The 19,846-nt window shown below is 39.1% G+C and overlaps 1 protein-coding gene across 3 annotated transcripts in view; it reads left to right on the top strand.

The window, feature by feature from the left end:
- HMCN1 (hemicentin 1) overlaps window positions 1–19,846 on the top strand; it is a 246,882-nt gene that overhangs the window by 15,809 nt on the left and 211,227 nt on the right. For 2 of the 3 annotated variants that reach the window (XM_083847058.1, XM_083847056.1), the window contains exons 2-4: window positions 3,085–3,138; window positions 6,199–6,266; window positions 7,412–7,498. The gene's annotated coding sequence lies outside the window, so the exon portion shown is untranslated. Of the gene's footprint in view, window positions 1–3,084; window positions 3,139–4,879; window positions 4,989–6,198; window positions 6,267–7,411; window positions 7,499–19,846 lie in introns of those variants that run through there. The other variant, XM_083847057.1, reaches the window with a different exon arrangement.

Raw genomic sequence — 19,846 nt, 5'->3', positions numbered from 1 at the left:
ACAGCCATCAACCATCTCCTTTGAGGGGGAAGGAGAGAGGATTTCCATAGGCAAATTTTCCCCATTTGCTAGAAATTTCTTTCACAGGCAGGTGCTCAAAGCATTTTCTTTCTTGTCATAGAGATCCTACATTTTCTGGGACTGCGAATAATTACTGGTATTTGTACTCTGAAGATATTTATAAACTCTGATTTATTTCTCCTGAGTCACTTGGCAATCTCTACAGCATCACTTGTTTCCTAACTTCCTACCAACATGATTTAGTTAATGCTTTTGTATTTGCCTTTGGAAAAGCATAGCGTTATCGCTGCTCTCTTCAAGGTGCAGGCTGCTTCCAGGATGTATTCAAGGCAGTGTTAATGAGTGAACCTCAAAACTTGCAGATTGTCAAAGAATTTTGGATAATCATCAGAAAGTCTGGATGTTTATCTGAACCTTATTTAAACCATTCGAGCCTCTCGGGGCTGCAAATTTAGGTTAGAAACATTTTAAATAAGGCTCCTGGTATTTCCTGTTTCTGACAAGGCCAGATATGCTCAAGTGTCTCTTTGAGTTGATATTTGTCTCCTGTTTTTACTACTGTTATGGGGTTATCAGGTCACCAGTTCTTGGATTCTGGTTCAGGAAAGGATTTAAACATGTTCTTGGTCTCAAGTATAAAGCAAAACAACAAAGACTAGAGAATGTGCTTTTAAGGAATGAGATAGACAATAGGAAAAAAAATTCAGAGACAGAAAAGTTATGACAGCTGGTGTTCATGTGACTGATCTGAGGCAGCAAACATCTGTAGATCATGAGCCCTTGATTAGTTTGTGGGGGAAGAGGAAAGTTGCTTATAAAAGACAAGTTAAATGAGAAGATAAATTAAGAGTGCAAATGAAAATGAGAAAGTGCCTTTATGTTCAACTAATGGTTTACATTAAGATTTACCAAGAAAGGGGGAATGCAAATGTTGTATACAAAAGTATGGAGACTGATTAAAAAAATGCGTTCACCCATGTCAAAGATCAGAATGTAGTAAATCTAACCTTAAAATACAAAAATGTGCAAACTATAAGGGCTACATATCACTTTTTTTTTTCTCTGAAATGAGTTTGTCTTCTTAATCAGGCCTCAGAATTCAGGACAAGTTATTCAGATTTTAGGAAGTGCCTTGAGCAAGGACACTGGTATCTCCTGAGCTCCTAATGCAACCATCCTGGCTGAGGCTTTGTGGAAGAAATATGCAGGTGTAGGGCAAGATATTCATCTCAGCCAAACAGAGAGCAAAACCTTTGGTAAAGAAAGAAGTTTTCTTTGTAAATCTAATCAAATCTGAAAAGCAAGTTAACCATTGAAGTATCTGAAAGTTGCCTTTGAACTAGAATAGCTTTCATGTAAACTCAACTTGTCTTCTATGTGATAAAGTAAATAACTTTTTACCGAATGCATATTATTTTAATCTTTGTCCTTGAAGTTAACAAATTAACTTTCTCTGTGATTTCCCCATTTGTGACAGCCTCTGGCTGTGTTTTTACTGTCGTAATAGCTTCTGGCAGACTGCGTGTCTCTCACATTCACTACAAAGTAAACAGGAATTCTTTCCAAGGGTAACTGGCCAGGCTCCAGTGGAAGAATGCAAGTTATTCATAAGTTCTGGTAGGCTCATTTCTGCTTAATATGGTCTGTTTTTATTGTGGATTTTATGAAGGAAAAAAAAAGTTGTGAAATTTTTTAAATCCCCATAGATTATTTTCTTCAAATGTGTGGGAAATTACACCCTCCCCAGCACATAGCTACATTGCCATTTGTCCTGCCTGTGTTAATCTTTTTTCCACCTTCAGTCACAAGAGGCTGAGCAGGCAGAAGGTTACGAAGATGTGGCTAAGACATGTCATACTATTTTGAGAACATAATTGATGTTGCAGACATGCACAGCAATCCATAGTGGTTCTGCTGAAGGTCTGCTGGAGTGTCAACGCCATTGTCTGCCCTGCAGATTCCCCTTCTCAAGCACAGGCAGCAGCAGTAGGAATTTCTTTATGCCTAGCATAACCCTGGTAGAAAGGGAAGAAAAGTACTTCAGGGGTTCATGCAGATTCAATATTATCAAGACAGACCATGGTCAGGGGAATCATGCTCAGTGCCTGTCTCTCTCATGGCATGTGGCACCAACAGGCCTCGTGTACCCATGCAGCAAATCTCGGTTATTGTGCTTTTCCTGCTTTTGTCTGTTTTGGTCTCTTGGGCTTCTGGGTTTACTTTGTGGTTCTTTCTGTTCAAATGAGCTGAGCAGCCCTTCAGTGTTTTCCCAGGGACTTGTGGGAGTATGTGGGATCATTCCTGTCTACAAATGGAGCTGGGGGGTATGTATCAGCAGGGGAAGAGCTGTAAAGCTGAAGGCAGATGTTGACATAAGAACAAAAGGATATGCGTTGTCCAAACATAAGCTGGAAATTGGATGGAGGCTTCTAAACAGAGTAATGAGGTTCTTAGAAGAATTAGGAGGAGAAGCGAGGTTTTTAAGAGGGACTGAATGCATTATGAAAGGGATTATATAATAATTATACAAAAAAACTGTTTGTGGCAAAAAGAGACTGGATTTGATGGCTCTGAAGCAATGAAATAACATTCAGAGCCTAATTTCCTCATCTTTCCTGGGTAAACAGGAACAACTATAGAACTAGGCTATAGCTGAGGACTATCAGCACTTCACTTTGCAGAATGAGTGGATTGTTAAGCCAAGTAAAAGTGTTTTCATGCCTGTAGCCAACATATGGGATAAATCAGCTGGTTGTAATTGGAAACAGTGCTACACTCAAGTCAATAGATTTGCATGGGTATGGGTGTAGAATTTAGGACAACATTTCATCAAAACCATTAGTAATTTGTGTATTTTGTTTTAATATCGCTATTCTTAAATTCGCTATTAAATGAATATTCATTTTTAAGTGCTCTTCACTTACAAGTGAACATTCCTGGCTGAAGTAAATAATGTTTTATAATAACTTTTAGTATGAAATTCTAAGCTTCTTTGCCATCAACACTGACTTAAATATAGCAAAATTCATTATATAAGTTGTATCTTTCTGTTTTTCTGTATAGGCAATACAGAAAACGTGGATTTCTCCAAGGTCACACCAGCAGACCTATGTTAAGGTGAGCAAGCAGAACCCTTTTAACATTGGATTTTTAAGTGGAAGACACTCTGTAGCAATGAACGATGGGTATCAAAATTAGTGTGCTATTAGTCAGGACCTGTTGGTAAGCCTCATGGGATATTTTATGACTAACATGGATAGCAGCTGAGCAGATAATTTTTTTTTCCTTTTTTTTTTTTTTCCAGCTGCCCTTTGGTTAGGGTTGAATAGACAGGTTAACTCAGTTCAATTTGTTCCAATCACATCTCTTCCCATTTTCTGTTTTTCTTTTGACTGTTCAAGTGCCCATCTTTTGTTTCCACTAATGCTTGAAGAGGAGGTTTTAATTTCACATGAAAGAGCATATTGATGTGTGATGCCAGGGGTTTACACCAGAATTGCTGGCATACTCAACTCTGTTTTGGCTGCCTGTATGTATTTGGAAATAAGGGTATTAAAAAGGAAGGGGAGGCTATTCATCCTAATGCTTAGCTTTATGTGGCTCTTTTAAAAGTTCAAAGCACTGTCCAGACATCATCTAAATAATCTCATGATCTTTTCAGGAATGTAAACAGAGTTTATCTCTGACACTGAAGCAAATTGCTCAAGGGCAGGAGTGGGAAGCTCCACTTCTCTTAGTGCTGCTTACTTTCTAAAGTTACTGGTAGAAATCCATCTCTTCAGCTATGATATGGACAGCAGAATGAATGAGGAAGGGATGCTAAGCGAGAAGGCAAGGTGAAAGCAACTCAGATTATTAGATAACAAAAGCATTCCCTGTGGGTAAACATTAATACATATAAAACACTGTTAATTCATGCTAAGCAAGCCTCCTTTTTGACACATTTGTTTATCAGGAGGTGAGTTTAAAGAAAATAATGTAGACTGATGTTTCCATTTCACTGAATGACAAGAGTGTAACCAAGTATGTAAAATGCTTATGATATACAGCTGGAGAAAAGAAGAGGTAGCCAAGAGACAGGAGGAGTACTCCTCCCGTTCTACTAAAGGAAGGGCAATATTTCATTGCTTTTCAAGGAGAAAACCAGAGAAGCCAATGTTGTGGCACCAATGCATTATTTTTAAATATCATTGCAAATGCAGTATCCCACAAAGCTGACAGGATTCATTATACTAGGACATTTTGAGAAGCCTGCGTTATTTATTTATTTATTTTTAATTCAAGAACATATATGGAACTCAAAATGTATCAATAGTGTCCTCAGTCCACCCTGGAAGCAATTCTGCATCATTTCCGCTCCTACAGCACTAACTCAGCAGTGCCTGTGCCAGAGAGCAGTGGAGATCATGTCTTTAGACATAAGATTTTTGTGTCAGAAAGTTTTATCCAAAAGTGGTCACAGGTCAAGCAATGTTTTTATTCTTCTCCCCCACCTCCCTCATTTTGCAAAGAACAGCAGATAGGGGTAACTTTATACATGGAGGATATTCTCTTTCTAAAGTTTTGGGAATCAAAAATATTTCTGAGTCATCAAGCTGCACCAAAGATGTGCTTAATTAAGGATTGGAACTAAACTTCTTTTGTTAAACTGAATGAAATACATTTCTAATAATTTCAGTAAAAAAGGGGGTTGCAGTGTGTACCATCTGACAAGACTCTGACTCAAAGGGGCTCGACGAGTAGAAATGTAATGCTTTTTCAACCTACACGTTTGAGACAGAATCAGTGGTTAAATTTTGAAGTTCAGTTTGGCTTAAATTTTCAGGTGAGTTTGGACTGAGAGTCTTGAAGCAGTTGGCTGGGAAAATTGTCAAGCCATCAAGATTGACTCTTCCATCAGTCTGTTTTTGACCTGTCTCACTTCTGCATGTCCCCAGACAGTGCTGTTTGCTGATCCTGACAGATGTGTAAGCCCGAGGAGATGCTGGTGTCGATTCAGTGCTGCCACTACTCTGTGATGTTCTCTGAAGGGTTTTTTTTCCCCCTTTTCTCTTGACTTATTTATCTTTTCCTTCCACAGATCGTCACTCTTTTGCTCTCCTACTAGAGATGAACTAATAGTCAAATATGTGACAGGCCGTCCTGTTGCTTGGATAGGTCCTATCTCATTTTTCTTTAAAAAAAATGAAAAAATTAATTTCCACAGAACTAACGCAAAAGGTCACTGGATTGCTCCTTTATAAGTGCTTTGCTCTCCCTCTCTCTGCTTCTGTTTCTCCCCCTATGACTTTCTTTTCAAAGGATAATCAATTCCTTTCCTTGTTCTGGGTGTTTTCATCCACTTATAAAATTGACTAATGAATCCTTTGTATAAGTATTAACCTGATCTTTCAAGCAATAAATGGGAATAGAAAAAGTGACAAAGCCTTAGTCCAGGTTCCTGTATTTCATACAAAACAGTTAATAGCATAATATTTAAAGCACGGGATTTTCCTGTCTCAGCTGTGTTGTTACTTTAGGTGTTGCCTATCAGCTCTTTGAAACCAGAGCTTTGAATTAAACTGTTGGCAGACATGGGTCTCCCTGGCAAGAGGTTCCGAAAGGAGGGAGGTGTAATCTAATAAATGTAATGGCTCATTTTTAACCATTTAACCATCTCAAAACCTTGGTGTTATTTTGATGGTCTGTCCAATTCTGTGAGAAAGGAGCCAGCTCTTCTGCTGTCTTGTGTTCTTCCATTCAAATCATGCAGCATAAACACATTTCCAACTTGCATGGATTTTTAAATGTAAGATTTGATGAAGTAATCCTTTTCTTACCGGATGGGTACTGTAACAGGATCCTGTTATATAGATGGTAAAGTGTTGTCATAGTTACAAAATTTTCAGTCACAGCAGATTTAAAGAAAGATTTTTAAAAAGTGGCTTCTTCCAGATACCTTTAAAAGGTATCTGGAAGGTATCCCATTCTGCAAGTGGCCATTCTCTCAAAATCAGAACCTTGGAACTTAATCATTTTGATAAACACTTTAGAAATAAAACAAACAGAACAAAAAACATTTCCCCTTCAGGAAGCTTTTCTTATAAATGACTTTCAATCCCTAGAAAGCACATATTTTTCCTGTTTGAGGTATGGGAAATGAAGTCCTTTCTAAATAATCTTTGTGTTTTCATACAGCTGTTGCCTTTGCAGCATAATATGTTTGAGAGAAGACCTAGTGCCCAAGACAGACCTGGACACCAAAGGCAAGTATATGCGCTCCTGTGTTTTCTTAGCTGTTAGTACCAGAGAGTGCCTGAGAACAGATCAGTTATGTTTATGCATGCAACAGTTGTACCACTGTTTCTAGGACAGATATAGGCTGAAGATAGGAAATGGGTGTAAATGATATACCAGCACAAAGTGGAGGAGTTTGGCATAGCTGTCATCAGAGTGGTAAAAATCCTGTCATTTTGGAGCTCCAAGAACTGTTTAAAACAAATTACAAATGATAATAAATAAAAATTAACGTAGTCTTAAAGTGGTATTTTGATCTGTCTTATTATACAGCAGAACAAATAGTTTTCCCCTGTAAATACTGTCTGTTGATATGTGTTGTTTCTCCTTAAGAAAGTCATTAGAAGACTAGGTTTCTTCTGCAGTACAAAAAGCTTATATGGTTGCTTTATATATTTCCCAAATACTTTCTAAAAAGCGTAAATTGTACTAGAGAATTTGCTCGGCATTGATACGCAATTTTCCTTTGTAAGTTTCTCAATAAGAATAATTTTTGGACTGTTCCTGTTATTTAAATCAAATTAGTTTAAAACAAAACAAAAACAACAAGAAACCTCACTCGAGAGGAACATAAACATGCTTGTTTAGTTTCTCAGAGTTATTTTTATGCCGAAGGTAGCCACAATAGAAGATAGCGGTGTTTGTTTTTCGGCAGTTTTTGCACAGTTGCTGAACGTTTCATTCCCTGCTTCCCTGGGTATGCCATGAAGGAGCAGTTCCCAGAGAGAGTTCAGTTCCTGTTTGGCCTTTATTTCATTAATATTTATGTACACAAACATACTGACATGCCAAACAATGGATCTTCATACAGTGCACCAACACACACAGTCATACATGCTGCCAACATATTGTTTTCTTCGTGGCAGGAAACGATTTCTGAGCTTACTTTGCAGTTAGCTGGGAAGGAACGAAAAGCTGTATATTCTTCTGCTTCAAATCTCATTCCTAGGTGGAGTCAGGAAGATATTTCTAACTTGTTTAATTGGATAAGTTCATCACTGAATATGGGGATTGTAGGAGGAGTGGTAGGACTTGCCTGGTTTTAATATTGGCTCCTAAAAGAAACAGGTTTTCTAATAGGATTGAAGACTGACCTATTTCCCTGTTTTGACAGGAACGCTTCCTCCTGTTAAAACCTTCTCACTTGAGGAAGAAAGGGAGTGACAGCAGCCAGGTTTCCCTCTTGTTTCCTCCCAGTGGTGTAAGTGCAGCTTTTCATAAGCAAGTATTCTCATTTTTAATGCAAAAGTTAAATTCAGAGTTGTGATGACTAACTGTCATTTTGTCTTCGAGCTATTGAAGTTTGAAGTTTCTCAGATGAAACAGTGTGGCCAACTTCTGTTAGGACTGATGTGGTTGCCCTGCCTCTGCTTCCTGTACCTTTCCAAAATGTTTATTCAGAAACTTTGTTCTAGGTGTCTTCCTGCAAGTGGAAAAGCTCTTGTAGCCCCACACCACATTGCTCTTCCTGAGCGCTGGGCCCTGGGTTCTGCTCAGTGTTGGTGTTACTTCCCAAAGAGCAAGAGAAAGGCTTTGTCTCTGTCCTTCATAGCAGATATGAGTTTAACCCTCAATTCCTTATATCTTGATTTGTTCATTGTTCAAGAAAATTTAACAAGACCATAGAGTTTTTCTAGAAGTGTGATTAGGGGAGATGTGATTAGGGGAGGAAAGAAAGCAGTATGTTTGACTGCCAGGGTCTCTGCTAACCTGACAGTGATCAGTTCAGCTTGCAAGCAAGCTGGTGCATCGTGTACAGGAGCTTTAAACTGAGAGATGCAATAGAAAATGAAATTTTGAGGGCTTTGAAAGAACAACAAGGTTAGTTAAATCTGTGAGGGCAGTGAGAGGAGGCCCCGCTTGAGAGGTAGGTAGGAGGTTTTTAGAAAGAGACCTTCCATCATTGTTAGACTTGTTGAAGTCAGCAGTGCATAAGGACCGGCAAACGCTATGAAGATGTTTCTCGTGCTGAGAAACTCGCCCATCAGTTGACCAGTTTTTGGCACTCTTGTTAGTATTCATGGCACATTGTGTACGTGAGGCATCACAACACTAATCATTCCACCTTGGTGAAAGGGGGAGTGTGGCTCTGGAGGTGGATACAGACCCACTCTAAATGGGGAGAACTATGGGCTGTCTCATGTGATTAGAAGTTCACTCTGTGCTGTGGTGTGACTCAAGTTCTCTAGAAGGGTGGGTGCTTCCTGCATCCACTAGAGAGACTCCATTTTCTCAAGACAAGTGCTGTGGGTGTGCACCATAACCATTCTTCTGGGTCTTCTGGAAAAGATGGCCAGATAGAGAAAGATGGTTGAAAACTTAGTGCTGAGGCGGCCAGTTTTATTCGAAGACCCCTTTTTTTCTCTCCTCTCCCTCCATTCCTCATTCTGCTTCATTAAAGCCATGCCTGGTTCATTCATCTCAGGGTGGATGTACTGTAGCACCAGTGTGGAGAAAGTCTTTGTTTAAGCTTGCCCTGCTGCATCAATTGACAGCTTTATCATCTGGAGCCATCAAGCTAGTACCTTTTAAATGAAGCTCTGATGTAATTAAAAGCTAAAAAAAAAAAAAAAAAAGTAGTAAAACTGCATCACCGTGTTGTGAGACCATCTTTCTATAAAACTAATTAAGTTATTCAAATATCCTCCAACCTCAGGCAAAGTAGCTCTAACTGCAGAATGAGCTTGCAAGGACAGAGAAGCACAGAAATCGAAGAGAGATCTCTCTATTGAGTCCCCCAGTCTTTGTCGTCAACGTTTTTTGTCTTGTTTCAGTGACCTGGCACAAATGGAAAGAAAAAAAATATAGTAGGCACGTTGATGATCATGGAAAGCAGAGCTGTGTCCTTTCTGTATACAGAGCTCATGATGGAGATATGCATGAGAAATGTATCTTGTTTTGGAATGAAAAGGATTTAGTGAACTGTTGGGAATAGTCCCAGTTCTATCTCTTCCCTGATACTCATAATGCTGCTGTGAATACAGAAGTGCAGATAATCTAACTGTCTTTACTAGCTGCTGGTGATGGGCTCTTTATTTTCACAGTCATTTGAATTTCACTGAGTTTCTCTTGTTTAAGCAAGAACTATCTACTACTTTACAATATTTATCTCTATATAGTATTTTTCAGTGTACAGTACACTTTACTGTTGTAAAAGAGAAATTTTGACCTTAGCAGCTGGAGTGGCATAGGCAGGCTGTGAAAGGATGCCTGCCTGGGGACAGTTTGTGGAAATGTTCTACCTGCACACAAGAAGAGATGGCAAGAACACTTCTGGAGGAGCACGTGCAGGAGCAAAGTTGCTCTGCTGTTGGAATAATACTAACATTTTCTGAGATTGCAGTCTGGAAAGCTGCATGACGCCTTGCAAATTGAGCAAATTTGCTCATATTCCATTCCCCTTCCACATCTGGTTAACAACAGCCATCCAAAAGTTTTCCCTGACGGTTGAGGTGGGTACTTGTATAAGATGAGTGGGCTGAGTAGCAGGGAATTGGATGTATGAAGCTCTGTTTTAACAATGAACTGCAGATTGTGACTTTGGCAAGTTCTTTGACTGCTTTTTTGTTCAATATTTTCATGAATAAAATGTGCTTTGAGATCTCTAAATGAAGTAGGTTATGTAATAGATAAAACTTCTAGAAAGGGGGAGACAATAGAGGTTATTTTAATGTAAATGCCTCATTGGAAAGCAGTGAAACTGTTAGAAAATTAAATGAACAGTATGCTTTGATCCAAGCTAATGAACAAGTCTGTCTTCTCTTATGTTTAATGAACTGAGTCTTGATTATTTTTGTTGTTGTTTAACCAGGTTCAAAAGGTAACTAAAACATCTCTACTGGAAAATAACGCCCACAATGCATACAGTAATAGTGGGTGAGTTGGGACTTACCAGAAATTAGCATAAATCCAATGTAAGGACACAGAATAGCCCAGCTATGAAATATTTGTACTACATTTGGTTATCACCAGAGTATGAACATCTTTGAGCCTATGGTTTTCATTTGGGCTCATTGGGGGGAAAAAAAAAAAAAAAAAAAAGGTCTGGGTTCCCTCTAAACTTTATATTTGGAGTGCCACCTGATGAGATGAAATGGGAAAATAAAATTATGCTATTCCAAAGTTAAGAATTAATCACAGAGTAAAATAGTTGAAGTTACCTTGGGGGTGTTTCTGGAGAAGGTTAAGAGTTTGGAATTTGGCAAAAATACAGGAAAAAGGCTTGGGGAAAGGAGAGAGATTTTCTGTTGGCAGAAGATACCTTTTCCTTCTCTTTTGGTTCCTGGAATATTAGTCTAAGAATAAAGAAATAATTGTCATCACAGAATAATTGTATCACAGAACAGTTTAGACTGGAAGGGACCTCTGGAAGCCATCTAGATCCAACCTTCTGCTTGAAGCAGATCCAATTAGATCTGGGTCAAATTAGATCTGCTTGCTTGAGGCCTCATCCAGCCCAGGTGTGATTGTCTCCAGTAAAGGGGCTTTCACACACTCTGGGCCTGTGCCATTTTGTGAAAAAGTGACTTCACTGTGAAAAAGATTTTGTTTGCATGTGACTGGGATTTCCCACATTCCAACTTGTGTCTGTTGCCTCTTGCAGTTTCACAGTGCACTTCCAAGGCTGGATCTGTCTCCTCCACACTTTTTCGTAAGGTGGTTGTAGGCATCTGCCCTTAGACTTCTCCTCCTGGAGCTGAACAAACCCAGTAGTTTCGACCTCTCATATGCCATGGGTTCTGTTCAAGGGAATATGACAACTGGAAACTCATTGTTGAATTGCTTCATTGCCATTTACTCAGAGATGTAGACTTGGTTTTTGAGATACCTTGAAAATACTAATTAAAATTTTAAGTTTCTTTTGTTATCCTCAGCAAAGCAATAAAGAACCTGGGACATGAAGGGGCTAAATATCTTGCTCAAGGTCTGGGGCTGAGAACAGTATGCAGAAATCTGGAATTGCAGCCATTGTCCTGTAGCCTGTCCTGGGAACTGCTTTGCAAAATAAATTTTTATTTTAACAGAAAAGGCCACTTGTTTTTACAGCGCTGGATCAGTTTTTAGGCCTGTCCCCACCAAAAAAATGTCTATGTCGATTGAGAACGTTAACATTAAATCATATGCTTTGCTTTGCAGAGAAAGGCAAAGCAACCAAAATTACAGAAGTACATGATATGCAGAGGCTGACTACAGCGGAACATGCGAGTAGCAGCGGGGCCGGTGACCACGTACCTTGTTACCTTAAACACATCCTTTGGCTAGAGCAGTGTGGTGCTCCTGCTTTGACAGAGCAGCAGTGTATCCACTCTTAATCAGTGTGCACCATGAAAAGAACTGCTATGTTGTGTAATAAGCTTTTGTAACAAGATGAGCCCTGCAAAAATTCAGAAGCTTTATAGATTTAACAGCCTCTATGGGTATTAAAGTGGGTTGACTGACAAAGCAGAGGAACAAAAGGTAGCTCTGAATGGAATTATTAAAGTCTGAACAATGGGGTTACATACCATCAGGTTTAGTGCACAGTAGATGGGTATGAGTCACTGTTTTCAGATTTATTTAGATTTGTGTTGCATAAGGGAGATAAAGAGGAAAGTTGTATGGTTGCAATTATTCATACTTAATATCTAATCCCAGTGATGCTTAAGTCATATGGCAGGGCATTGCTCTTGCCAGGATATTTAATTTTTTCAGGTAATCCCTGGCATAATTTTTTTTTCTACTGAAATCTCTTGAGAATAAAAAGATATCCTTTCTTTCAAACCAGGGGATGCTGTTTTACTCTGTGCCCTTTGTGTTTAAGCTGATAAACTCATAGTGAGAAGAGTTCATGCTTCTTGCTTTAAAGTTGAAAATGCCTTAAATGTTGTAACTGGCAGAACCTAGCAAAGGAGAATGAAGGGGGAAAAATCAACTCTTTTTTTTTTTTTTTTTAAATGTCACAGTGTCTGTGCAAGGAAAGCTTTCTCATCTGAATGTGGTCTCCTAATACTGATTCTGAGTGAGTGGGAGGATTCCTCCTTCTGGTCTCTCAGGTACATTGGCATGCTATTTACAACTATGCTGTAAAAATTCTTCTTTTGCTGAAATGGTTGGAGTCTACAGTTTTCAGTTGTTTGCATGCCTTTCCTTCCAGTCCATGTTTCCATGATGTGAGACCTGACACATCTCTTGTTCAAGGTGTATAGGTCCCTTTTGAAAGGAACTTCACAAGGGATGATTCTGAAGCATGGATGTTTTGGTAGCCGTAACTGCTGATTCACAAAGAAATCAAATGTCCACTGCTGTTTTAGGCAGAAACATACCATGGCCTTGCCAAGACTCTTTTTAGATGGATCTTTTTTTAACACCCTTCAGTACCTGTTGGTACTCTTATTGTTCTGTATGCTAAAGAATTTTTTTTATCCTTCAGTCCAGTATTTCTGCATCTGGCAATATGCTAGAGCAAGCTGTGGACTTCAGATCAATTATGTCTTACAAGTTGGAACATAAGCTTTTGAAACATTATGCCATAGATTATCTGCAGAGCTAAGAAGTCCATTGAATGACCATCTTAGAGTCACGTTTAGTACCCCCTCATATTAAACTGGGACCAGCTGGTTGGCTCCCTACTAATTTTTCCAATGTAAATAAGCTGACTCCTTTTGTGATCTTTCTTGAAGTTGCCTTCTGCACTTGCTTTCATGTTTTGTGAGTTTAGATGATAAAATTATACACAAATGAAGTCTCACAGTGTCAGTACAACGGTACTAGTGCTTGCATGGTTTTAATGGGAAGCTTTTGATGTGCCAAAGGTTGGGTTTGCTTTTTTATTTGTTCATTGCATCACATTATCAGTTCATAGACATCTTGTTTCAGATTAATACATTCAATATCTTTATTGCTAACTGAGGCAAAATATTCATTTATGTTTGGGGGCTATACCTCTATAACATAACCTCAATTCCATTCTTGTTACACAGTAGAAAGAAACTCTCACAATTTTAAAATGAACTGCTTAGACTTTTGGGGGAAACAGGCAACAAAAAACAAACATGAATGCAGTTCATGCAGGTTTTTTGCATTTACGATCAGCTAACAATTAACATCAGTGGTTCCATTTGTTCCCCTCTTTACCTCCCTTTTACTTGTTTGTTTGCTTACAATGTAGGAATGTGCTTGATAGGTTGTTTTCCTGTGTAGTTGCTTTGAGACTAATTGCTGATATCCTGGGGATCACTGGACCACTGGTTAAGAAGCAGTGATAGAACAGGTTTGTATTTCCTCTAACAAATATTATAATGTGTTTATTTTTATGGATTTTTATTTTAAAACTTTTAACTTTCTATTTTTGTTTTATTTTGCAAGATCTAACTCAACCTCAGCTAAGCAACTTGTAGTTTACCATACATCTGGCCTGCAAGACATGTTTATCATCCGTGTTCCTTCTCCTTTATGCTTCCATCTAGTATTAAGCAGTCTTTTGCTCCTTTGATTAAAAGAAACCCTAAGCTTTGTATGTACTAAAGCTCCTGGCTTTATCAGTTTCTGATTTCAATATGTGGAGTGTGTATGAAAGCAGAAATTGAGAAAGCTGTGTTCAGAACACAAGAGTATGTCATAGATAAAACTACTTGTAAAGAAAAGTGAATTAGATGTGTGGAAACATGTGCCTTGCTGCTGCTATATAGCAGGCTCTTGCACAGTAAGGTTTGCCTTTGGATTATTAAGTGTATACACTCAGCATTCAAGAAAATAATACTCTACCCAGTGCAGCAGACCACCAGCCTACTGGTACAAGCAGCTTTGTCTATGGCCATCCATCATTTCCTTATTAACAATTTCCCTGCTCTTTTTTTTTAATAGTATTTATGTAAGAAAAGAAGACATTGTACATGGGAGCAGATGTACAAAACCCACAAGTGAGCTCATGAATCCAAAAACTATACAGCATCAACACATCTTATTTTGTAAAATGTCAGAAGGCAGCACTAGAAACTGAAGTCCTTTCTCAGCGGGGTATATTCAGCCTAGGCAACACGCATAAGCAGATTGCTCGTTGGCTTGCTCTGTTTCAGACAGCTTTAGTGTCTTTCAAGCTGTTTCTGTAGAGGCATCCACAAAATTGAGATATTCCAGATCAGCCAGTCATTGAGTACTTTATGAAGGCTATGCCTCAACTTTAGCCATATACAGTGTTTGGTTTTTGATGCAAAACATGCCCATCTGGAGCTAAGCTGAATTTATGCATTCCTTTTCTGCTTGCTAGGGAAACAGTCATGAGATAATCCCTGCTTTCTAGAGCAAGTAGCACAGGTAAGCCTTGTGCATTCATGAACATAGATCTAATGCAACCTCTGTTAAGAGTCTGATCCTTTGCAATTGTTACAATAATGCTGTAGTGAAGTAGAAAAGATAATTAGAGAAGTTAATGAAATAAAAAAGTTGGCAATGCCTTGCTTTTCCTATGGATATCTTGTTTTCAAGTCATTCTTAAAGTGAAAATACCCTTTTCATATCCCTCTCAAGGTCTGTGGATGCACTTATTTGGAGGTCAGTGAAAGCTAAGCTGATTTATAAAAACAAATACTCTGTGCTGAAAAATATATAAGCTAAGTTAACACAAGACATAAATCCAAAATTGCTTCTGTAAGGAGTTGAGTAACTGTTTCTTGCAGTTATTTTTATCACAATACCCAGCATTATGGAAGTGTTTGTGTGTTTTAATAATACAAGAGATTTTCTGTCAATTAAGTGTGTCTTATTATAGTTCTAGTGCAAGATTTTATATGTGAAACTTTAGAATCTTGTGACTACTGTTTATGAGCATGTTTGGCCTGATTTAAGAAAAATAGAAATTTCAGCCTTTGATTCATCTGCTGGGGAAAAAAAAAAAGAACAGAAATGAGCATACTCTCTGCTGCAGGTGCTTTCGAGATGACTGGGAAGGACTGTGTCTCAGAGGGGGAGCAGTTGCATTTATGTCCGTGATTTATCATTTTTAAGTATTCAAGAAACTTGTGAAAGATGCAAATGTTAAAATTGTTTTAAAAGTGATTAGCTGGGTTGGGGGGGATGCTTATGTAGACTGGCCTTTTTTGGAGCCACACAGATATTCTTGGGCTGAGTGGTCTTCACAATTTTGACTTTTTTATTTATGAAAATTCTGACTCTTATACAATCAGCTAAATCTGAAATCTTGGACTGGTTATAAAATATAGTGAGATTTGGTAACTATGTGAGTGCTTGCTCAGCCTGGCCAGGCATGTTAAATAGCACCAGGTCATGTGGGGTATACTCATGAAGAACAGTGGGTTGTTCTCGAAAGAATGGGTCATGGACAGGAGATTGCCTTTTTGGATAAGGTGACTGAAACGCCAGTAGATGGCAATGAAGAATCCGCAGCATTTAGAGTTTATAGCATAATAATGCCTCCTGTGTTTTACACACAGTGTATATTTCATAGACATTTACATTCAGCTTGTAGTAGTTGCATATTTTGAAAGCCTATTTGTAGACCACTGCATAGTAAACATTATTTTTACTAATTTCACATATTTAATCAGACTGCCACAAAGATCTTCAGCTCTGTATTTTTTCAAAACTCTGGGAAAAAATATTAATTCCCAGTGCATGAATATACTTAATACTAGAGCTTGCAGTTCAACCCATGGCCTGCTACTTCCTGTGTACAGACTATTTATAATCCCAGTTAGTGACATTACAGTTGCTTCACTGTCAAAGCAAAAAATTAAACACAATGTATCAAGTGCAATTTTTTGCATTTCATGTAGAGCTCTTTACTAATATCAAAATACAATGTAACTGGGAATATAGGCAAAAACGCAGAGCAAATCCAAACAATTCAGAGTCCAGCTCTGCTGCTTTTAATTTCACCAACTGCCTTTTTAAAATCCTCAGAGCCATTGGTGTTAGTGTTTAACAAAACCCAAGGAAAATGGGAAAGTTATTAACGGTTTGAAGGTTTGCCAATATACTTTCAATATTTAAAAAGGGTAAAAAGGTGACCCAGAAAGTTACTGGACTGTTTGCTTGGTGTCAGTTCTGGTAAAAGTCATAGGACAGCTACTTAAGACTCTCTCAACAAAGAATTAGAGGCTAAAAATATATTCAGTGCCCATCAGTAGGTTTTCACGGAAGGTAGGTTTTGTTGAACAAGCAATGCGTCTGTTTTTGGTTGAATGATGGAACTGGCAGAGGTAATGTCACGTGGCATTGTGATTGAGAAAACCTGCACGAGGTGGAATATTAGATGAACGAACAGGTCGGCTTACTGACAGCGTTTGATGATTATCGAGGCAGTGACCAAGGCAGTTTCTGGTAGAGTTCCTTGGGGTCTCATTTCTTTCCTACGTTCTGCAGTCGTGTGCAAACCTGGTCAAAATTCAAATGCATCTCTACAGCTTCTACCCCAAGCAAAGACTTGGGTAGAGTTTCCTCAGATTCTCTCTTGACCTGTAAGGATAACAACTCAGAACCCAAACACCAGGCATCTAGCTGCTTGCTTAGCCCTTCCACCCGTCCCAAGGAGTCAGGAATCACCAATATGAGCCGCTGGTGGGGCCTGAAGGGGCTGTGCTAATCTCTGCTGTAGGATCAAGAGGGGCATGCGTGCCAGTCTAGTGTCTTCCATAAGTGTTAAATTTATATTTGTCTATACAATGTTGCTAATATTGCTTCCATATTTTGTAATGCTGGTCTTCCTGTTAGGTTTCTGTAAACAGGCATGGTCAAATTCATAACTGTCGGTAGTTATACTGAATATTTTTGCCAGTTTTTGATTACGAACAGTAAAATCATAATACCTTCCACAAAACTTGTTCCGCTCGTAGGCAGGTGATACTACCCTAGAGACTTCAAGGGGAGCAGAAGAAAGGAAGTTTGGACAGAGAGAGGGGACATATTGCTGTATGTCCTATTGTTTCTATTTAAGAGTGGGCAAAGGAAATAGCAATATTAATAATTGTTAATCCGTGAAAGAGAAAATTAAACTCCTTCAAAATAATCTGTAAAGCAGCAAAGTAAAAGCATCATCTCTGTTTTACTGCTGGAAAAACATAGGTTTATACATATTTTTTTTCCAAGGTCACAAGAAGTATCTGTTTTGGAAACAGGCGTTTCTGGCCAACAGTTCTGTTTCATGTTAATTTACACCTTTCCCTGTTCCTATTTTAATTAAGGGAAAAGAATAGGTATAAGAACCTACAAAATAGTATATAAATGCATATTTTCAAAAGCAAGTCTTTCAGCCCCAAGACACCAATCGTAGGTTAAGGAACTTTATCAAAAAGAATAAGTGGATTGCAGCTACACAGGTATGTTTCTGAACACAAAAGAAACGTTTCTCTTCCATGGTTATGATCACTTTTAGTAACAGTGGATGTCCTTTTTAATGTGACACTTGGCAGGAAAGTGCCGTTCTCGCATGCTTTGCGTACTGCAAGTGGTTCTTAAATGCAGAAAGCAGCGCCAGATGCAGCATTTCCCTATGCTAACCTCTGACGGCGGCGATGCAGCAGAAATAGCTTGCACATACAGGTGCTAACAACCCGACCTTGGATAAGCAGGTGTGCGTATTCCCAGCAGCCCTTACTTTTTGGGTTAATCTGTTGTAAAGGCCTCCACCTTGTGGCTAGCAGTGTAAAACGTGCAGCTTTCTCGAGTTACAAGCATCATCAATTTCCTGTAATTTCAGCACTTCAGAAGTCAAGCTGCACATTTTACGGTTGCCTCCTGACTTTGCTAGATAGCCTTTGTGAATCCTTAAAGACGTGCATACATGTGAAAGATGGTCGTCTGCCAGGCTCTTCTGAGACTCAGTCCCAGGATTCGTCTGAGTGACAAAAATGTGGTGTCCAGTGTAAGTGAGAAGAGATGTGCTAAAGCTCTACACCACTCTGTGCAGCAAAGCCAAATTTTCAGGCTATGCTGCAGTGCAGGGCCAATTAGTTTCACATCTGCTGATTACCCTAAAACAGCAGAGTGTAACTGAGATGCTGTGAGACTTGTGAGCCCTTATCTCTAGGATGACATGCACAAAGAAAAGATCCTGTGTTTAAGTTTGAGCTGGTAATTAGAAAAGCTGTTTGTAAGCATATTGGATCCAGTAAAAGACAATACACAAACTGCTTATAAAGTATATCGATGATTTCACTTTTCACAGTGGGTCCTGAGTGAAAAACTTTGCACAAAATGAGAACTCATCTATACAGAAATTGTCACCAACATAGCTAACGCTGTTTCACATTAATTCTCTTAGGGTGTCTATGTGGCTGCAGCAGGTGGGCACAGATGCATGCATTCGCACTGAGAGGATGCTGAAGCAGAGGTTATTTCCAGGTTGGTGTGTGTGAAGCTGTGCGTAGAGAACTCTGTCTTCAAGGAACCTGGTGTTAGGGACAAAATCTGCCATCAAGTGCCTGCTCTGCAGGGATCAGGATAGGAAAGAGTTCAGGTAGGGCAATACCACTTTGCTTAATGGCAAGCCATGTCACTGTACAAGAGTGTACAGAGTTGGCAGGTCATTCACCCTTGTAAGAAAATAAAAATACCCACCATATCACATGAAGCAACCTCCTTTTGACTTTCTGTTTGGTGGCACAGGTCACTTACAACTAGTAGGATTTAGAAGCCATTATTGTGACACTTGGATTTTTATTTTGTCACTCAATGCCCATGGAGGATGCCATAAAAGACAATATTTTCAGATAGACATAGGCTTTTATCTCTGTCTATGTCATATGGAATACCTTATTTGTGCTGATAGGCTTTTGTTCAAGATCGCCTTGTACTGATCTTTGCTAGTCTTTAAAGGGTGCCTTTTAGGGGCTAAGAAATCAACGGCCGTAAGAGAGAGGCTCTGTCTTCAAAGGCAGAATATCATTTCACATCAGCCTTTGCTGTGGTCATTTCTACAGAGCACCAAAAGATGCACTGCAGTGTTGGTGCCTGTTGCACACCTGCGAACAGGAAGAAATTCTTGTGTTTAATGGACAAGGCAGTGCTGTTCATAAGCACTGGATTGCCATAGCACTCAGTGTGCAATGAAATGGCACTGTCTGGAAGCTCAGCTGAACTTTTTGCTGAAAAATGTCACTGATATTTCTAGAGCTTGACATTTGGAGTCTCCAGACACAATGTGCACATCTAGCAGGGATTCAGTTCTCTGTCTTGTTTCTAAATGAGATTAAAATGAATAGGAGGATGCTGTTTGCATTCCTGTGCATTGTCGTGTGAGCATTCCTTCTTCTTTGGCAGAACTTTCTCTCTGGGGCCAGCAACAGGACCCGAAGGAATGGCATGGAGCTGTGACGGGAGTGTCAGGCTGGGTGTTAGGGAAAGGTTCTGCACCGAGAGGTGATCTGTCAATGTATTCAGAAAATCTCATGATGGAAATTCAGTACATGGTTAGGAGACATGAAGAAGTTTAGCTGGCTACATCTAATCTGCCAGGTAGACTCATGCACTCTCTCACACTGAGTCACAGCTTATTCTGATTATGATCACACTGGCTGTATAAAAGGCAACGGTCTGATCCGAAGATGGCTGAAAA

This window comes from Anser anser (assembly GCF_964211835.1).
Source record: "Anser anser genome assembly, chromosome: 8".
Classification (NCBI taxonomy): Eukaryota; Metazoa; Chordata; class Aves; order Anseriformes; family Anatidae; genus Anser; species Anser anser.
Note: the sequence above shows the minus strand (reverse complement) of the source record. Positions and strands in the feature narration are given on the sequence as shown.